The sequence below is a fragment of the Oculina patagonica genome, chromosome 7, assembly GCF_052425735.1.
Source record: "Oculina patagonica isolate OP01 chromosome 7, crgOcupat, whole genome shotgun sequence".
NCBI classification, from domain to species: domain Eukaryota; kingdom Metazoa; phylum Cnidaria; class Anthozoa; order Scleractinia; family Oculinidae; genus Oculina; species Oculina patagonica.
In genome coordinates this window covers 15759274-15779285 of record NC_135764.1, presented here as the reverse complement: position 1 = coordinate 15779285, position 20012 = coordinate 15759274, and the positions used below count along the sequence as shown (strand labels likewise).

The 20012-nt window shown below is 38.3% G+C and overlaps 1 protein-coding gene across 2 annotated transcripts in view; it reads right to left on the bottom strand.

Moving 5' to 3' along the window:
* Positions 1-7845, bottom strand: part of LOC144661238 (solute carrier family 23 member 2-like) — a 52960-nt gene extending 45115 nt beyond the window's left edge. Inside the window, exon 1 of one of the 2 annotated variants that reach the window (XM_078521935.1) lies at positions 7557-7845. The gene's annotated coding sequence lies outside the window, so the exon portion shown is untranslated. The remainder of the gene's footprint in view (positions 1-7556) is intronic. The other variant, XM_078521933.1, reaches the window with a different exon arrangement.
* Between the last annotated feature and the right edge of the window lie 12167 nt (positions 7846-20012).

The window sequence follows — 20012 nt, the reverse complement described above, 5'->3', positions numbered from 1 at the left end:
CGAGCAAATCATGCTCGCCCTATACAGGAAAATGGGAATTATAAATGTTTTGACAATTTGAATTCTGTCCATTATCGTGAGATCTCGCCATCTCCAAATGTGTAATTTTTGTTTCATTGAGGTGACAATTTCGTCAAAATTTAACCTTCGTTTAGCACGTTGATCGTATGTAAAATGAAAACCCAGGATTTTCACCGAGTGTTTAATTTTTAGGCTTCTTATTTCAATATCATTTCGTAGTGAGCAGTGCCCCTTATTTCAGTCCTAGTATCATAACTTCGGATTTATCGAGGTTAATTCTGAGACCTGAACATTCTCCAAAAGCTTTTACTAGATTCATAAAATTTATAAGTGAATGATCATTCTTTAAGAAGCCGGTTAGATCATCTAAGAACAATCCCAGTTTTATCTCTTTTGTTCCTACAGTAATTCCTTGAATGTCTTTGCTTCTGCGTATGCTTAAACATAGTATTTCTAGCACCATGATAAACAAGTAAGCAGAGAGGGGGTCTCCCTGCCTTACGCCTCTTTCAACTGAAAAAAAGTGCAGCAGAAAAACCGTTATTCAAAACACAGCGTGATATGTTTTTGTTGAATCCACTGAATAAGTGAATTTCCAAATCCGAAGGCATCAAGGGTTTTGAACAAGAAATCCCTGCTTACAGTATCAAAGGCTTTCTTAAAGTCGATGCAAATCATTTTAGCATTGATATTATATCTTTCCGTGTACTCCATTACATCATCCACTGTTCGTATTGCATCGAAGATTGTTCTTCCTTTCACGTACGCACATTTATTATAGTGTATAATGTTAATGTTAGGTAAAACTGTTTCTAGTCTTTTGGCAATGGCTTTAGTGCCTATTTTAACGTCAACATTGATAAGCGAGATCGGTCTCCAGTTCGATAGATTTCTTTTGTCTTTATCTTTTTTTTCAATTAAAGTGATAATAGCTTCCTTTTGGGAATTCGATAATTCGCCATGATCGTAAGAATAGTTTAAGCTGTCTACCATAATCTCACCTACGACTTTCCAGAAAGCTTTATAAAACTCCACAGTTAATCCGTCATTACCTGGAGATTTGTTATTTTGAAAAAGCTGAAGACTTTTAAAACATTCGCTGATTGTTAATTTTCCTTCGCAGACTTGAGCATCAAGCTCTGAGAGTTTTGGTGTGTCAGGATTTCTCAGGAAAGAGGTTAAGAGGACATATGCACAAATTTCAAACAAAAATGAAAATTCTTGGCAATAGCCCTGTAATGGATTTCGCTCATTCTCTTACCATGGGTAGGTCTCAATATGAAATAAATCACAGTATACTTTGTTTGGCTAAATATCGATTTGTTTTCGAGAAAATCGATAATTCTAAAATCCAGCAAAATTGACGCTTTCGGAGCTCAAAATTTATGCCGAGTTTGTCAGCTTCGCGTCGAAAAATAAAGCACTCTGGAAGAAAAATACCTATTTAATATCGAAGAATAACATCAAATTAGTACGTCGAAAGCAATTTCTGCTCTTAAAGTCCTTTTATTTAGAAAATATAATTAAGTTTATTCGACACACTTTTGATTTAATTCAAAATAGGTCAAACTTATCGCTTTATTTAAGTATGAGCGAAGCGAAATAAATGGCCGAAAATTTGGTATTAGACAGATAAATGATTGTTCTTTTCGATACTAAAAGGATTTCCTAGGGAAATGATTTAGTGCGATGCTTTCAGATCTCAAAGTTGCTTAAAATTCGATAATTTATCCGACCGTGACATTGTTGATCTTATCAACATTATGTAAACATTCCACGCAAAGGTTAATTTTCCCCATGTGAACTTCAACTGAGTAAAATAAAAACATAGACTTGCTTACCGTGGTGTTCGCTGATACATTGTAAATCCTGTTTTCCTCATTTACGACAAAACCTAAGCCCTCGGCGAAGCTGTTATCCAATTTTCTTGACGCGCCATTTGTAACTGATTTCCACGTCTTGAAGTGACAGTTATTTTCCATGCATTCTTGAAAACGGTCCTGAGTTTTAACTGATCAGTGTAAACAGGAATACGAAGTACTTTGCTTTAAATCAACTTAAAGCTTAGCAGCAGTAATAGATAAATCGATACGGCCGGCGAATCTTCGTTTCGAAAACCGCCATTTGAGATTTGTCGGCCCTTTGTCCTGCGGTATGCAGATAATTAATTCACACTTGAGTAACTTCCGGCACATGAAATCGACAACCACCGTGACCAGAAAGCACCCTGCTTTTTGGTGATTGGTTGAGGCACTATTTTTATCATTTTAACATAAGCTCTCAATGAAAAACTTTTGGGCTGAACTTGTACTTAAGTTTCACTTCAGTAAGCCACCGTTCGAGAGAGTTGTTAAATGGTTGCATGAAAGCGCTTTTAACTTCCGGGTCGAAAGTTCTTCTGTTCCGTTGCTTCGCTTTGCTGCATATTTTTTATCCAGTTCTTACCCTTGTTCAAATTCTTGATTAGGCTAAGGCAAAACAGTTGTAGAGTCAACTCTCCCTTATTGAAGATCTCCATAAGACGGACACCTGGTGTTAGTCCTGTCCTTGCCGTTTTTTCAGTCATTTTTATACTCTAACCAGCTAGGCTACGTTTACACGGGACCAGACCGGAGCCGTTCCGAACTGGACCGGACCGGATCGGCCTCTGTTTACACGGAAGCGTTTGGCACCGATCCATGTGTTTACACAGGACGGTTCTGGAACCGGTCCGGAACGGTTCCATAACTTGACCTGCAAAATAGCAGGTCCAGTTTTGGTTCCATCCCGCACCGGTTCCAGAACGGCCCCGTGTAAACAGAAGGCCTATCCTATCCGTGTAATTAGAAGGCATATCCTATCCGAAAATCGGACCGAAACGTTCCGGACAGTAGCAGTGGTTGATAAATCGATTCGGCCGGCAAATCTTCTTTTCGAAAACTGAGATTTGTCGGCCCTTTGTCATGCGGTGTGCAGATAATGTATTTCACACTTGCGTAACTTCCGGCACATGAAATCGACAACCGCCGTGACCAGATATAATAGCACCCTGCGTTTTGGTATAGTATTGGTTGAGGCACCATATTATTGCTATATTAATATAAGCTCTAAATGAAAAACTTTTGGGCTGAACATGTAATTAAGTTTCACTTCAGGTAGCTACCGTTTGTGAAAGTTGCTAAATAGTTGCATGACAGCGCTTTTAACTCCCGGGTCTAAGGTTCTTCTGTTGCGTTGCTTCGCTTTATAGTTTTTTTTTTGTTCTTACCTTTGTCCAAGTTCTTGATTAGGTCAAGGCAAAACAGGTGAAAGCAAAATCTAAGATGTTATCGTTGGATCCGTCTTCCGTGAATGTTAAAAAATAATTTTTTTTATGACCATGTATATATTCTGTTGGGGTCCGGCGTAAACAAGGGAAGGTGCCCCCCGCCAGAGCTTGCGGGGAGGGACAAGCGCCTCGCCGTCAGGGAACCCAAATGTACTAAATATCATAGTCATTATATAAATATTTTGTTTTTAAACCTGTTTTCCGGTGTGTTTTTGAGTTGATTTGGAAGCTATTAGGGGAAAACGGTTTAAGTTTCAAATATTATCCGCAGTCTATTCCTTCATAAATAAGACGGTTATAATTATAATACGACTCAAGTTTCCAAACAACAAGAGATATAAAGTAATAACTTTATAATCACCTTAATTCTCAATTCAATAGGCGAACTTTATTAGGAAGGAGTTGTCGAAGCTGGGGTATTCCCCAAAAACGGCTCTGTGCCGTCCAATGAGGTCGTGGTTTTGGGTTCCCGATCTAGAACGGGATTTTCAATATCAGACGATATCTAGAACGAGATATGGTATTTTGAACACACAAAAGTTCCAAAATATCAGCAGCCAAAACGGGGTGACTTGTTTCTAGAACGCGGTATCTTTTGAATGCAAGTTCTTTCTAACTGAATACCAGAGGCCCTTCCAATTACGCTGGTAAAAAGGGAATGTTATGCTTCTAACAATGCTTGTTTTTTGTCCGATATAATGCTCAACTGTAATTATGCTCATTTTTTATTTAATAATGCTACTTTGGTATAAATGCTTTGTTGTACTTTGCAGAAATAAATACAAAATATGGCATCACGTCAGAAGTCCATCACAAACTTCTGATTACGTGTACTTTTCTTCACCTAGCTTAATCTAATGGAGTGAAAAGCACCCTTTCCTTAATTTTTACACCAATATACACCTTGGTGTAAACAGTCATAAATGTTCAGCGTTTTATAAATTGTTTACCGTGACTGGTATTACAACTGCATATACATGATATATGGTCCCTTTTTTCCCCACCCCTTCCCACCTTTCCTTCCCGCTTTTATTTCGCCCAATCCTCCACAGGAGAAAGAAGGTGAGCTTGTTTACAGGCTAGACTACACAGCGGAATATATATTTTTACTAACATTCACGGAAGACGGATCCAACGACGCCATCTAAGGTTTTGTGTACAGCCAACTCTCTCTGAAACGGGTACCTTCGGGACCGGCTAGGCCTTTCTCGATTATGCTAGCATTTTTTTCGGCATTTTTTGGGAAAACGAGCATTTTTTTTTCGTTTTTTCTTAAAAAAGAATTGCTAGCATTTTCTGTCATTTTTCATGACTGTGATTCAGATTTCAGCACTCAGAACTTAGAAGGATAAATAATCCTAATGTTTCACAATTTTGATTACTTAATTTGATTGTTTTCTGTCTGTTTCGACTGTTTGTGCGTTGTGTTACTTGCGTGTGTGTCTTTTTAATTTTTTTTAAAAAAATTTTAAATTTTTTTTCTATTTTTTTATTTTTATAAACAAACAATTATTTAATCACCTGTTGTTGATATGAGCATATAATGTAAGAGTTCGTACGTTTTGTTTGAAATAAAACAAAGCATTCTTTGGAATTCAAGTGGCATTTTTTAAAGAAATCAGGCATTATTTTAGCATTTTTTTGGCTTTATGCGAGAATTTCTAGTAGCATTAAATGCCAGTTTTACTAGCATAATCGAGAAAGGCCTAGGACCGGCTCCAACTCAGTTCGTCTAAAAGAGATCTCCGTCTTATAGGGATTTTAACGTCGTTTCAAATTTTCCACTGAAGAAGGGACAAGAATTTGAACAAGGGTAAGAACTGGATAAAAAATATGAAACAAAAATAAAAAATAAAAAATAAAAAAAAAATATGAAACAAAGCGAAGCAACGCAACAGAAGAACTTTCCACCCGGATTTCATGCAACCATTTAACAACTCTCTCGAATTGTGGCTAACTGAAGTGAAACTTTATTACAAGTTCAGCCCAAAAGTTTTTCATTGAGAGCTTATGTTAAAATGATAAACATAGTGCCTCGACCAATATTTCGAAAAGGAGGGTGCTATCTGGTCACGGTGGTTGTCGATTTCATGTGCCGGAAGTTACTCAAGTGTGAATTAATTATCTGCATACCGCAGGACAAAGGGCCGACAAATCTCAAATGGCGGTTTTCGAAACGAAGATTCGCCGGCCGTATCGATTTATCTACCACTGCTGCTAAGCTTTAAGTTGATTTAAAGCAAAGTACTTCGTATTCCTGTTTACACTGATCAGTTAAGACTCAGGACCGTTTTCAAGAATGCATGGAAAATAACTGTCACTTCAAGACGTGGAAATCAGTTACAAATGGCGCGTCAAGAAAATTGGATAACAGCTTCGCCGAGGGCTTAGGTTTTGTCGTAAATGAGGAAAACAGGATTTACAATGTATCAGCGAACACCACGGTAAGCAAGTCTATGTTTTTATTTTACTCAGTTGAAGTTCACATGGGGAAAATTAACCTTTGCGTGGAATGTTTACATAATGTTGATAAGATCAACAATGTCACGGTCGGTTAAATTAACGAATTTTAAGCAACTTTGAGATCTGAAAGCATCGCACTAAATCATTTCCCTAGGAAATCCTTTTAGTATCGAAAAGAACAATCATTTATCTGTCTAATACCAAATTTTCGGCCATTTATTTCGCTTCGCTCATACTTAAATAAAGCGATAAGTTTGACCTATTTTGAATTAAATCAAAAGTGTGTCGAATAAACTTAATTATATTTTCTAAATAAAAGGACTTTAAGAGCAGAAATTGCTTTCGACGTACTAATTTGATGTTATTCTTCGATATTAAATAGGTATTTTTCTTCCAGAGTGCTTTATTTTTCGACGCGAAGCTAACAAACTCGGCATAAATTTTGAGCTCCGAAAGCGTCAATTTTGCTGGATTTTAGAATTATCGATTTTCTCGAAAACAAATCGATATTTAGCCAAACAAAGTATACTGTGATTTATTTCATATTGAGACCTACCCATGGTAAGAGTATGAGCGAAATCCATTTAAGGACTCTTACCGACATATGTTTGACCGTAGGAAACCTGTGCTCTTAAGATATCCTTACGTGGCGAGAGGGTATCACTCTTACAGAGATCGGAATAAAAACTTTCAATTTCTTGTCGTACTTTTTGCGGGTCTGCAATCAAAGTCCCTTCGCCATTAAAAATTTATCGTACTGAACTTTTAATTTTGTTATGACTCTCAAGATTTAAAAAGTACTTATTGTTTCTCTCTCCTTTTTCATACCAAGTAGCTTTCGAACGGATAATCGCACCTTCGGCAAGTTCTCGATAAACATCATCATATTCAATTTTAAGGACTTCAAGTTGTTCCAAATTTTCTTTTGAGGGGAATTCGCCGCAGTTTTCCTCGCAAGCCCGAAGCATATTTTCGATATTGGAGACCCTTTCTCTCTTTTCACGGGCTCTTTCTTTACTATATTTCATGGACACTTGTCTGATGTTATATTTAATTAGATCCCACAAGACTCTTTTGTCAGTTACTTCGTTAAATTCATTTAGCCACTCCGGTACACTTTCGGTTATTAGTGTTACAAAGTTTGCATCGTTTACAAGACTAGCGTTGAATTTCCAAAACGAAGGGCCGTATTTTTGCTAATCGACGCTACTAAAATGCAAAGTAACCGCTGAATGATCCGAGTTGATCGAGGAAATAATGCCAGATTTTTCAATATCTTCCTGACAGGCATCACTTACTAACCAAATATCAAGTCTCCTCTGAATAAGAGGTATTTTTTGTCTCCAGGTAAAACGTTTGACCTCCGGGTTTCTGATACGCCAAATATCAGTTAAATCGAAATCCAGGCATAGAGCTTCAATATATTTAGCTGAAGCTTTCTTTGTCTGATTCCCTCCAGAGCAGTCCCATGCGGGGTCTAACGTGACATTAAAATCGCCTCCGATGATTATTTTATTTTCTTTGCCGACAATACTTTCTTCGATCTTCTTATCTAAATATTCGTAAAAAGAACATTGATCTTGGACGCTATTCGGAGCATAAATGTTTACAAACAAAAACGAAGACCCTTGAATTTCAGCATCCATTATGATATAACGGCCCTGATCGTCGGAGATAATCAAATTTAGCTTGAAGTCTACATCGTTTCTAACAAGAATCATTACCCCACAGCTGTGATTGGAACCATGCGAAAAATATAGCTTACCTTGTAACTGTGTCTTCCAGATACTTTCGACGTCTTTAGTGCTATAGGTTTCCTGCAGGAAAGCTATGTCGTATTTTCGTTCGTTTAACCAGCAGAAGAGAGCCTTCCTTTTTGTGGATGACCGTATCCCTCGAACATTCAGAGACAATAATTTAAAATCTACACAGGATTTTTGGAATGCAAGCGTAAAAACATATGCAAATTATTAACATCTTGGGCGCAAATAAAATATAATTGAACACTTACGGATCATTTTTAACACTTATACGCGACACTGAATATAATAGTTTATTATAAGGGTTGCAGATAACTAAATCATTAATGCAACCCATGGGATTTGGAGCTTTTGGCGGAATATTTCAATGCAAATTTGCTACCATGGTCCGCATGTAGCTGTCGTAATTTCGTCAAAGTCAGACGCGAGTAACAGAGCAGAAGTTTCTCAGATATTTTAATTTCTCAACCAATTAAAAATGCGTGAGTAACCTAGGTACACAGAGCAGGAGTTTCTCTGGTATTTTCAGGGGCACCCAACGAGAAAATTTTACTATAGGTGTCAGAACATCGTTTTTACGTTATAAGTGTCCTTTTTGTGCGATTTAAAGCCTTATTTTTAAACATTAAGAAAAGTGTGTCTTTTCGGATACGCTAGCTAGAACTTTCAAACTTCAGAAAATTTTTATGGACCGAAATACTATTACCCGAATTTACACCGAAACGGTCTGCTGGGTGCCCCTGTATGGGGCAAGGTTGTTCATTTTTTTTTAAATATCTGGACCAATTAAAAACGAGCAGTAGTTTTCGAGCAATTGATAAACGACGTGACTCTGGACAAAGTACACAGAGCAGAAGTTTTTTCGTGTATTTTGAAAAAGTTCTTAAGATTAATTTAAGTATTTGACAGATAAAACACGACGTTCTAACTTTAGAACACAATACACGTGGGTAACCTAGGTGCACAGAGCAGAACTTTCTCCGGTATTTAAAAAAGGGAATTAATGTTTTTAATGTCTCGACCAATTAGAAACGACGTGACTCATGTCCCATGAGTCACGCCAAAATCCCATGTCGGGTTTCCACTGCTAAGGCATAACTCGCTTAAAACGCCTCGGATCGGCCTGAGAACCGAGATAACAACAGATATAACAACAAGACATCGAGGGAAGTTGTTTTTATTGTCAAAATATCATTATATTTAGCTATAAACTCAAAACGTTTTCTCCCATACAAACCTTTGTAAATACGAATCGTTGTAACACAACACCTCCATATGCCACCAGGCGAGAGTCACGTTTCAACTCTTCACATCGTGAGCTTGGGCCGCCTGTGATACGATACAAACCCCCGAAAGCAAATGTTGACGCTCGAACCAGCTCTTGGAACACACGTAGCCAAGAACACGAAACCAATTGCTCGAAATCTTTCGACGTATTACTAACAACTGCTTCAAATATCACTTAAAGCAGAGAAACCGCTCGAACAAATCTGTGAACACACGTAAACCAAAACCGGAAAACGAAATGCTGCTAGAAGATGGCGAAGCTCGAAGGTGGCGAAACGCGACCTCGTGGTTGCAAGTACCCGACACCACCGTGCGCGCTTGCTAAAATATTACCCGAGACGACCGTGCGCGCCTAGTTTTGTCAAATCGGGAACGCTTCGCCCATTACAAACACATTTCTTACTTTTTCAACAAATATTCTTTGTCCTTGTATGTATACACCCGGGGACTCCTAGGGTGCCTCCTCGGGTTTTAGCCTCTGGGCCAAAACCCTGCGGGGGCAATAACAATCATAGATCTTGGGGCACATATGAGGATAACGATGATGATGATGATGATGATGATTGCATTTTGACTGCAATGACTGTAATCAGGACATGCATGAAAAAAAACCAGTTCCTCCAGACAACCGTTGGTACTAACCAGGTTTTACCATAAAAAATGTTGTTGTTAATCATCGTGGTAGAGTACAATAATAATAAAGTATTTTTCGTTTGTCTCACGACGTAGTGTCACTTGTGATGTAGATCGCGACGTTTCGACTGCACACTGCTAGTCTTCATCAGGCGATAAGGTCGACTGGTTGTGCGTGAACTTATAAAGCACGCTGCTGCGCTGTGATTGGTTGGTTTTCAACAGCTGTGATTGGTGCATTTCGATCCTCGCTGTTTTTGTGTCCTGTTGTTCCCTCAGCGGTCCGCTGTCGTACAGTTCTCCTGTTGTTGTGTTTTTTGATCGTGGGCATCCATGCTTCGGGAATTTCAATTCCATTATCCCTGTTGATATTGTTAGGGTGAAGTCTTATGTGAATTGCCTCTTTGACCCTGCGTGTGTACCAGTGTGGTTCACGATCAATAAACTTTACCTCATTCCAAAGCGGGTAGTGTCCGGTGTTGTGGGTGTGCTCTGAAACGGCGGAGGTCTGGATACGGGCGAGTCGGATGTCCCGGTCGTGTTCTTTGATTCTGTCTTCCATAGGTCTTCCAGTCTCGCCGCACTCACAGGGAATTCTGTAAACAACGCCATCTTGTTTAGTCGGATCAACAGCGTCTTTCGGCCGTACTAGGTTTGATCTTAATGTAGTTTCCGACTTGAAAACAGCGCGTACGCCTTGTTGTTGTAGGCAGCGTCTAAGTTGTTCGGAAAGTTCGACCGCCAGTTCCCACAAAGGGCGCGCGCAGAGTCGCTGAACTTGCATCAATGAGATTCCTGAGGGAAAGGATCAGACTGACGCAGATGGCCAAGGGAGATGCGAAGAAGGAAGCAGACTCCACTGCACAGAGCATAACATCCGCTCTATCGACGGAGGATGCAGACAGAATACTAGAACAGATCAAGATCAACACCCAACGAGTCTTTTATTCCACAAAAGACAGACAAAAGCAGAAGTTTGAAAAACTTGTGCGCGAAAAACACGCGGCTGTGTCCCCTGCTGATACACCGTATGTTGACAAAACTAACTGGCTTATTAATTTATCTTCTAGGTCCCTCAGCGACGCCGAGATAGCTCTGTTGCGGAAAGGACTGAACTTCGCCGTAACTCCTACGGACATCCCTGCAAAGGAGATTATCGCCAGTGTCGAATCAGCTGTCCGACAACTCAACACAGAACAAGCAGACCTTGTCAGAAGAGCTGTCAACAACATTCTTCAACAGGCAGAACCACCAGAGCCTAACATCACGAAAGAAATGCGAGACGGGCTTAAAAGCCTAAAACGCGGTATTGTTAAGTGTCTTTACGATCGTGCTAAACGCCTCGTAACAAAACCATCTGTTATATCCAAGGAGAAAAAACATCTGTCATCTGTTCTTGTTTCTAATGATTATCCTTTTTCTTTCTTGCAGAAGATCACCAAGACCAGAAAGCAGAGCACCAGTGCTGAGCCTACGAACGAGTTTAAATCTACTGCGGTTCTACCCTATGTCAAAGGTCTTTCCGAACAAATTAGACGCTGCCTACAACAACAAGGCGTACGCGCTGTTTTCAAGTCGGAAACTACATTAAGATCACACCTAGTACGGCCAAAAGACGCTGTTGATCCGACTAAACAAGATGGCGTTGTTTACAGAATTCCCTGTGAGTGCGGCAAAGTTTACATCGGCGAGACTGGAAGACCTATGGAAGACAGAATCAAAGAACACGACCGGGACATCCGACTCGCCCGTATCCAGACCTCCGCCGTTTCAGAGCACACCCACAACACCGGACACTACCCGCTTTGGAATGAGGTAAAGTTTATTGATCGTGAACCACACTGGTACACACGCAGGGTCAAAGAGGCAATTCACATAAGACTTCACCCTAATAATATCAACAGGGATAATGGAATTGACATTCCTGAAGCATGGATGCCCACGATCAAAAAACACAACAACAGGAGAATTGTACGACAGCGGACCACTGAGGGAACAACAGGACACAGAAACAGCGACGATCGAAATGCACCAATCACAGCTGTTGAAAACCAACCAATCACAGCGCAGCAGCGTGTTTTATAAGTTCACGCACAACCAGTCGACCTTATCGCCTGATGAAGACTAGCAGTGTGCAGTCGAAACGTCGCGATCTACATCACAAGTGACACTACGTCGTGAGACAAACGAAAAATACTTTATTATTAGGTTTTACCATATTTCCATTAATTTCTCCAGTTAAGTCATTTCTTTTAAGCTTTTTTCATTCAGCTGTTTTTGTGAATTGTTGCACAGAGCATTATAGGCTATTTAGGACAGAGGGCTGTTACATGGCAAGAGGGATTCAGAGGTTGAATACTGCGTCTTAATTCTAACTACACTATGCATTTTTAGTAGAAACTAAGCCATACTTTATTGGAAATCCGCAAGAAGGTTTGGTTTTCCCATTGTGTTCTACTCGCTGATAGAACATGATTGTGAGTTGTCTTAAAAGTACTTAAAGTTGTAGGTTTTGGATAGCGATAGTCCACTGTATGTTTTTGGGTAGCGATAGTCGACTCGGCTGAGCCTCGTTGATTAATTTAACTCATAAAAAACTCGGGCTTGTTGTCTAATTGTTAAATATAAAACAGTAATACACAGTTTTTTAATGGCCACACCCAGCTCCTGGGAATCGATTGGTAGCGCGATTGGTAGTTAAAAAGCCGGGAAATACGTGAGCTAAGTATTTCATTCGCACTTTTTTTTCTAAGGGTTTCTATAGTACAAATCTTTTTACAGTACAAATGAAATCTGCTTCAAGGTTATACGTCCACACAGAAATGTTCTTTGTCTGAAAGGTACACAACATGAAACACAGTTGTTTTGCCACCGTCACGATCTTTCTCAGGATTGACCAGGCGTTTGTGCTACAAAAAGTAGAATTTTATATCTTAATCTAATTCACAAATATTTTGGAACTAGAAAGGAAACCAGAGCTAGTTAAATAAGTTTTCTCATAGTGGCGAATCATGAACAAAAGTGCGCGCATCTAAGCATCCTATAACGGATAACGATTAGCTTGACTCCGCATTTGGTAAAATAACAGAAAACAGACAAATATTAATTATCGTGACCTGAAACGAAGATTTTGTTTATTTCTTTTATCGGTAAAAAACTATGCCCATGTTAATTGATGAACATTGTGCTTCCATGCAAATTCAAACACGAGTTGGGACATATTTCAGTTTTATCCAATGATCAAAACGAAAATGCAGTCCTCGTCAAAGATCAAACCAGAGATGTTTTGTGTTTTTTTGTACCTGTCAAATCGAGACATCCCCCCCCCCCCCGAGCATACCCCGGGCATTTATCTCACCAGTCTGCCCAGGGGGGAGGGGGGGGAATTTGACCTCAATAGTTGTTATTGAGGTGGGGAAATTTGAAATTAAATAAGAGGGATAATGGGGATTTGAGCAAATTGCCTCCATCTTGTGTTTATAATTCCTTGCGGTTTTTCCGGCTTCGTTAGCGGCTCATGGCAAAGTTCGAGAAGGAAGAGGACTCAATGGATCAACTGTTTTCTTTTGTACATCGTGGCTGCTTCTTTTGTGACATCGTAGCCAGTGTTCTGCGTTTGAAGTCGAATATATTGTTTAGTTATGAATATTTTGCATGTAAAATTACACTCTGAAAAGAAATACACTTTCGTTATTTGGTTATTTTTCCATTCACTTCCCGGGGGGTAGGAGAATTTGATCGACAAATTTGACCATAAGGTGGGGCATTTGAACACGATTTTTGGCCCTTTGGGATGACAATTTAAACCACCAAAACCTCAAAATGACGATGGGTGGATGTTGAAGTTTAGGATTTCATCTGTACATTATTGGTCAAATTAGAGTACATTAAATAAATAGCAAAAAACTACTAACATCGGGTGCGTCACGATGACACTTGCGTTATATCAAAATTGCATAAGGAAAAAATACGCTTCCTATCACTATCGATTCTGGAATAAAAATTGCTCAGCTGAACTTCTACCTGTGCTTACTTGGGTCTTGTGTGCGTGTTTGTGTATCTTTTTGGATGAGAGGAATTCGAGACGAACCTGAAAAGAGAGGAGCCCAAATTACAACCAGCGTGACAGTAATGCATACATTACAAAGGTCATACAAACACGGCGTGGGTCATTAACCTGTTTGCATTCATCCTTGTGCAATGATAACAACAGGTAATTTGTCAAGGTCACCAGTCGCATGCAGTCGGCAGTTACTTCTCTTATAGTGTTTTGGACAGATAGTCATACCTGCTACTCTATCTCCGGATAAGTCAAAGTGCCCTGATCTGCATAAAATGAGCTTCATCTCAGTGATTGCTGAACTTCGAGATCGGCATCCTCGCTAGCCACTCCGACCAAGACCTAGTTAGTGAACTGTAACGTCTTGTTTACAAGCATCTATAACGGTAGAATAGTTGTACTATATGCGAGAAGACTACAGGGTGATTCTTGTGAAGTAAACGAACAATTCATATTTATAAGAGTGTTAGTCCCGTATGAAACGTGATAACATGAACTGAAACTGACAAAAGTTATGTCGACCGGGAGAAATAACGTCACGTGGTTTCTTATTTTAGTACCTTGCAACATTACTACTAAGAGCGCCTTATATATAAGATTTATATTCTCGCTTTTCAGACAAACCAAACTTATCTAGATATAGGCTATGAAAATCCAAGTAATACTTACATAATACGACTAAATTTCGCGGGAAATACACAATGATTTCATGCATGGCCTGCGGTATCTATTAACTTTAGTTAACATAATTATTTCAAAATCAATTTCTAACACATTTGCTGAAGTTTCTACTCTTTTCAAATCAATTACAATACAAGTATTTCATTTTGAAATGTAATTTTGTGGATGTTATGTGATAATCTGGTGATTTAATGTTGGCGGGAAAATGACCATAAGAGCGATCAGAGGCATTTTTGAACTAAATTCGTGGAAAAAGAGTTTCTTGTGCCAATCAATAAATTATTGTTTTTGATTGAGAAGGGTATGGACTGTTATAAAATGGCTTTTAATAAAAAATAAACCACCGCACTTTTGAAAAAAATAAATTTGAAAACCCACGAAATTCACTCTGTGGAAAGGCACAAGCTACTTACCTAGTTTAGAAAATATGGTAAAAATTACAGTTAAACTGAAAATTTGTTTTAAAGCACGCAAAACATTAACAACTAGTTAATTTACCTTGAAAAAAAATTCTGTGCACGAAATGCAAAAGGAAGATCTGTTTCCAGTACCGAGAAATTGGCCTTTTTATGTAGAATTTTGGCACTTTCTGTGCCAAAAACTAGGGGGGTGGTCAATCTCAGGATTGAGAAGGCAGAAAATCTTTTAAATGCCACCAATCTTAATCTTATCTGATAGGTTTCAAATGCTGAAAATATTAGGGGAATCGGCTGACCCCATCTTTTGGCATTGCCTGGTTTTCTCTGACAATGACACTTAAAAAGTATTGCGATATCCATAATAAATTGCAAAGCTTTTAGATGTTGTTCCAATTAGTGTACGTTTAAATTTGTTTAAACTGTACACATGGTAAGAAATAAAAGATAAGTTTTAAATTTGCGTACGTGACTGAGCAACCCATTTCAGTGCGCCGATGCTAAGACAAATACAGGGAAGAAAAGTAAGACAGGAATATGCCCACAAAATATATTGACGTCATTTTGTATAAAGCAAAACGATAAGAGAATCGTAAAACTATTTTCTATGCTTAGAAAGCAGACAATAAACTCTTAATTAATTTTTAGGCCATGAGTTGTATTAAAGCAAAACGATAAGTGGATCGTAAAACAATTTTCTATTCTTTAGAAAGGGCTGGAGAGAATAAACTCTTAATTTAATTTTAGGCCATTAGTTGTTCTGCCTCGTGAAAATGATGGATTTATTTGTCTTGCACCTGTGGGCCAGCCTTAATACATTAAAGCTTTGACCGCATATTTATCAAAATGAAAACATTGTAACTCCAGCTAAAATTAAATAAATTAAAGGGGAGCTCCGCTTTTAGGCTTGCCTAAATCTATATATTATCTTTTATTGTCTATATTTCTGCTGTTGCTGTCATCTTTAACAAGGTGGGCGAACCATTCATTGTGTTGGCTCACTTCGTGACAACAGCGTTTCATAGTTCATATGATATCGTGCTTTGCATAAATGATCATCAATTCGCCCGCTCCTTGCTTAAAGCACTAAGGGCTACTATCAGAATTTTAACAAAATAACACGAAGGGTAGGCGCACATTGACTCGGCAACGATCAAAGATAAAAGTGAGTACAGTTTTATCAGAAGACACACTGAAGTGAAATGCTAAAATACTTCGACGAAGCTGGAATTGTAAACATGAAGAATAAACACCTGGGGAAGGACTTCAAACTTCGTTTGGTGAAATACTTTTTGCTTTGTTCTTTATCACTTCTCATGATTCAAGGTATGTAAAGAGAGTCAATCTTGTTTCATTACAAGCACTATTGTGCACTTCTTTTTTAATTTTATTTTATCAAATATACTTGATTGTACACAGAAAATACTATTAGAGGTGTTCGAGGTATTAAAAAGTATTGCGATATCCATAATAAATTGCAAAGCTTTTAGCTGTTGTTCCAAACATAAACTCTTGCAAAATTCCCGATCTGTAAACAAATACATAGACTTGTCCGTAAAATGCTTAATGGTATTGGCAGTTGATGTTTCGAACAAGAACATGAACAATTTATTCTGATTTTTAAGGCATCTGATGGTCCTATATCAAGACTTCCTACATTTGGCACCTGAAAAGAAAATAGGCCGTTTTCTCAAACGACTTTAAAAAGAAACACAAATAACTGAAGTATCTGAAGTCTTCTATTATCTGCACTTTCGATTATCCGGACTTTTCGATTATCCAGACTTTTTGATTATCCGGACTTTTCGGTTTTCCAGACTTTTTAATTATCCGGACTTTTCGATTTTCCAGACTTTTCGATTATTTAGGCCCCGTCCACACTGACCCGGGTAAATTTGAAAACGGAGAAATTTGAAAACGCCGCGTAAAATGTTTTCCGTCCACATTAACCCGGGTAAATTTGAAAACGATACGCTTCATTAGTAAGTAAAAGTAAGCGTGAGCGTTTTTGAAAAGCTCCGTTTTCAGTGTGGACGGTTGGCCTAACCGGAGAAAAAAAGATGCGTTTTCAAATTTACCCGGGTCAGTGTGGACGGGGCCTTAGGTGAAAAATACAAACTAACCCATATTTTTCAAAGTAGTTCAAACAATTATTTTGCTTCAGTATAGCCCACTTTTACACTGAACAAGAACATTGAGAAGCTTGAGAAGCTTAAAATCGGGCGCTTTGCCTTGAAAGGCAGGGTTCAGTACAGCAGAAACCACGAAGCAGTTACTTAAGTAGCACTCAGTCCGACTGTGTTTGTGTAAGTCACAGGGCTTGCATGAGCTGTATTAGTGTGCATAATATAATATCTAGAACGTTGTCGAGATTGCATTATTACTTAATGACATGATGGTTTCAATTTATAAATGTATTTCACACAATACAAATAAACGATTGAAGTAGACGACTAGAAAATGTAAAGTTTTAAGACTTAGCAAAGTGCAGTGTATTGGTAATACTGTAAGGTGCGGTTTCACCTGAAGGTCGTGTGCTTTTCGGTATTTTCCAGGAATTGCACTTTGATGGGACAGTACTACAACTGTTTACCGGGGAACTACTATTGTCAAGAAAATGATCACAACTTGTTGATGAATGATTGAACATTTGTTTTGTACCATTACTGTAATAGCAATTGATGAAGGCTTTTTTTTTTTTTTTTAATAGTTTATTGCAAACAAAAAAAGAAAAAAAAAAAACAGCTACATACATGTACAATGTGTCTGAGCTTTAAAAACAATACGGTACTTATTTACAGTGCTTGCTTATGTTAATTCTTTATCAGCTAAAATTCCTGTCCTTTCAAACATTACATTATTTACAGATGCAAAAGCTATACATTTAAGGAGAATAAGTAGACAAAACAGAAAAAGCGAGGTAAACAAAAAAACTTCGTGACGAGTACAAAGACTAATTACGGACAAAAGGAAGCAGAAAGATAATAATAAAATAAAATAAATAGATAAAATAAAGTGCCTTACAAAATTTCACCTAAAAAAAAGCCTTAGAGTTGAATTTGAGACTTTGAGCTGCTTTTTTCGATAGATATTTTATCTTTTAGAAGGGCTAGAAAGGTTTCGAAGTGGTAGTGTTGTTCATCTCTCGAGGCAGTGTAGATATAATATTTAGCAATGAGTACACAGAGGTTTAAGCCAAGTCGTAAAGGAAAGTTAGTTGTAAAACCATAGATAATGTTTTTCTCGTGTAGCTCAATGGAATCGTCATTTTTGACGTTCCACCACGTAGCAAACGTATTCCAGAAAGTCTGTACATTCGGACAAGAGACAAAAAGATGTCTCAGGGTTTGCGTTTGCGTGCATAGGTGGCATTTATCATGGTCCTTGATTTTATCTCTGTAAAGGGTTGAATTGGTTGGTAAAATATGGTGAATAATTTTGAATTGGAAGATAGCAAGTCGAGTGTCTTTTGTTACTTTAAAAGGAATATCGTAGATAGCGCGTATTGTGCTATCGTCCAGACTCAATTGCCTCAATCTTCTTTCTGCGGTCGGGGTTTCAAACTTTTTGTTTATGAGAATTTTGGTAGCCACTTTGCATGACAGTTTACCGATATCTATTTTCTGGTTATGATCTGATTTGCGCTGCGCTTCGTCAGCAGAGCTTTTTAGTGAACGGATCCAGCTAGCGGGTATGGCATTACATAAGCCACAGTACTTGAGAAATGTTGTTTTGATTTGGAATTTAGTGTAGAAATCATTAAATGTTAAGAAGTTGTTTCCACAGAAAATATCTTTGATTCGGACGACCCCCGATTCGTGCCATTTTCTATAATACACGGAGAAGCCTTCAATTTTGATAAAAGAGTTGTTCCATATGATTTCATTAAGTATTTGTTCTTTTGTTTCTGGAGAGTGTTGGTTAATAGTCTGCCAGATGTAAAGGACGTCTTTATAAAAGTCAATTGGAATATCTATTTTAAGCGATTTTAGGTCATAGTTGCATTCAAATAGAAAAGGTCCTCCTAAGTGCTTTATAAACGATAACGGTATGTGACTCCAGCATGCGTTATTTTTACTTTCATGTAATCTTCGTATCCAGGAGACTTTCAATGCTTTGTTTATGGTGTCAAAGTCCGGTAAATCTAAACCACCTTTTGTCTTTGGTCCTATCATTGTCGTGTGCTTGATTTTAGCAGGTTTACTGTTCCAAACAAAATCGGAAATGGTTTGCTTTACTAAGGCTGGGAAGTTTGGCGGAAAAGACAGCATTGATGTGTTATAGATGAGTTTGGATAGTCCGAGGGTTTTGAGTATAGTTATTCGGCCATACAAAGTGAGGTTTCTTGGAAGCCATATGTTGAGTATGCTTTTCATTGAACCTAATTTTTGTTCAAAGTTTTTCTTGTAAGAGACTTCCTCGTTGTAGGTAAAGTCAATTCCAAGGGAATTTATCGGTTTTGAAGGCCAAGCAATATCTAAGGGAGCTTCAGAGTTATGTCTGAGAGCACCTAGCCACATTCCTTCGGTTTTAGTTTTGTTTACCTCTAGTCCTGAAGAACGCTGAAAGGCGTTCAGTATCTCAAACAGCTTTTCAGCTGAGGTTATGTCAGAAACAAAGGCAGTCGTGTCATCAGCATATTGCGAAATTTTAAATTCCTTGTCATAAATTTTTATGCCTTTGATGTATTGATTGTTTCTGATAGCATTGGCTAAGATTTCAGCGCAGAGGACAAAGAGGATACCAGATAGCGGGCACCCCTGGCTTACGCCTCTTTGAAGATGGAAAAATTCCGACGCGTAGCCGTTATTGATGACACAACTGGAGATATCGGTGTAGAAGGTTTTAACCCACTTTTGAATGTTAGGTCCAAAGTTGAACGACCGCAAGGTTTTGTTTAAGAAATTCCAATCGAGCGAGTCAAAAGCTTTTTTGAAATCGATGAAAATAGCGAGGCCGGGAATGTTTTCTAGGGATGTTACTTTCATTATATCTTGTATGAGTCTGATGTTTTGTCCGATATATCGACCTTGGATATACCCGGTTTGATCGTCATTTATGATGTTTGGGAGAACTTTAGATAGTCTGCTAGCTATGACTTTGGCTGCTATTTTATAATCAATATTGAGAAGGGATATCGGTCTCCAATTTTCTAAGTAGAGTCTGTTCTTTCGTTTCTTGGGCACTACTTTAATAATGCCTTGTTTCTGGGTTATATTTAGCTTTCCGTGCGTGAAAGCATAATCGAAACTTGCAACCATTTCATCTCCTAATAGAGGCCAGAAGAGTAAATAAAATTCTACCGAAAGGCCGTCGCTTCCTGGGCATTTATTCTTTGCGCACTCTTTTAGAGTTTTAAGGCATTCTTCTTTCGTTAGGGGGTT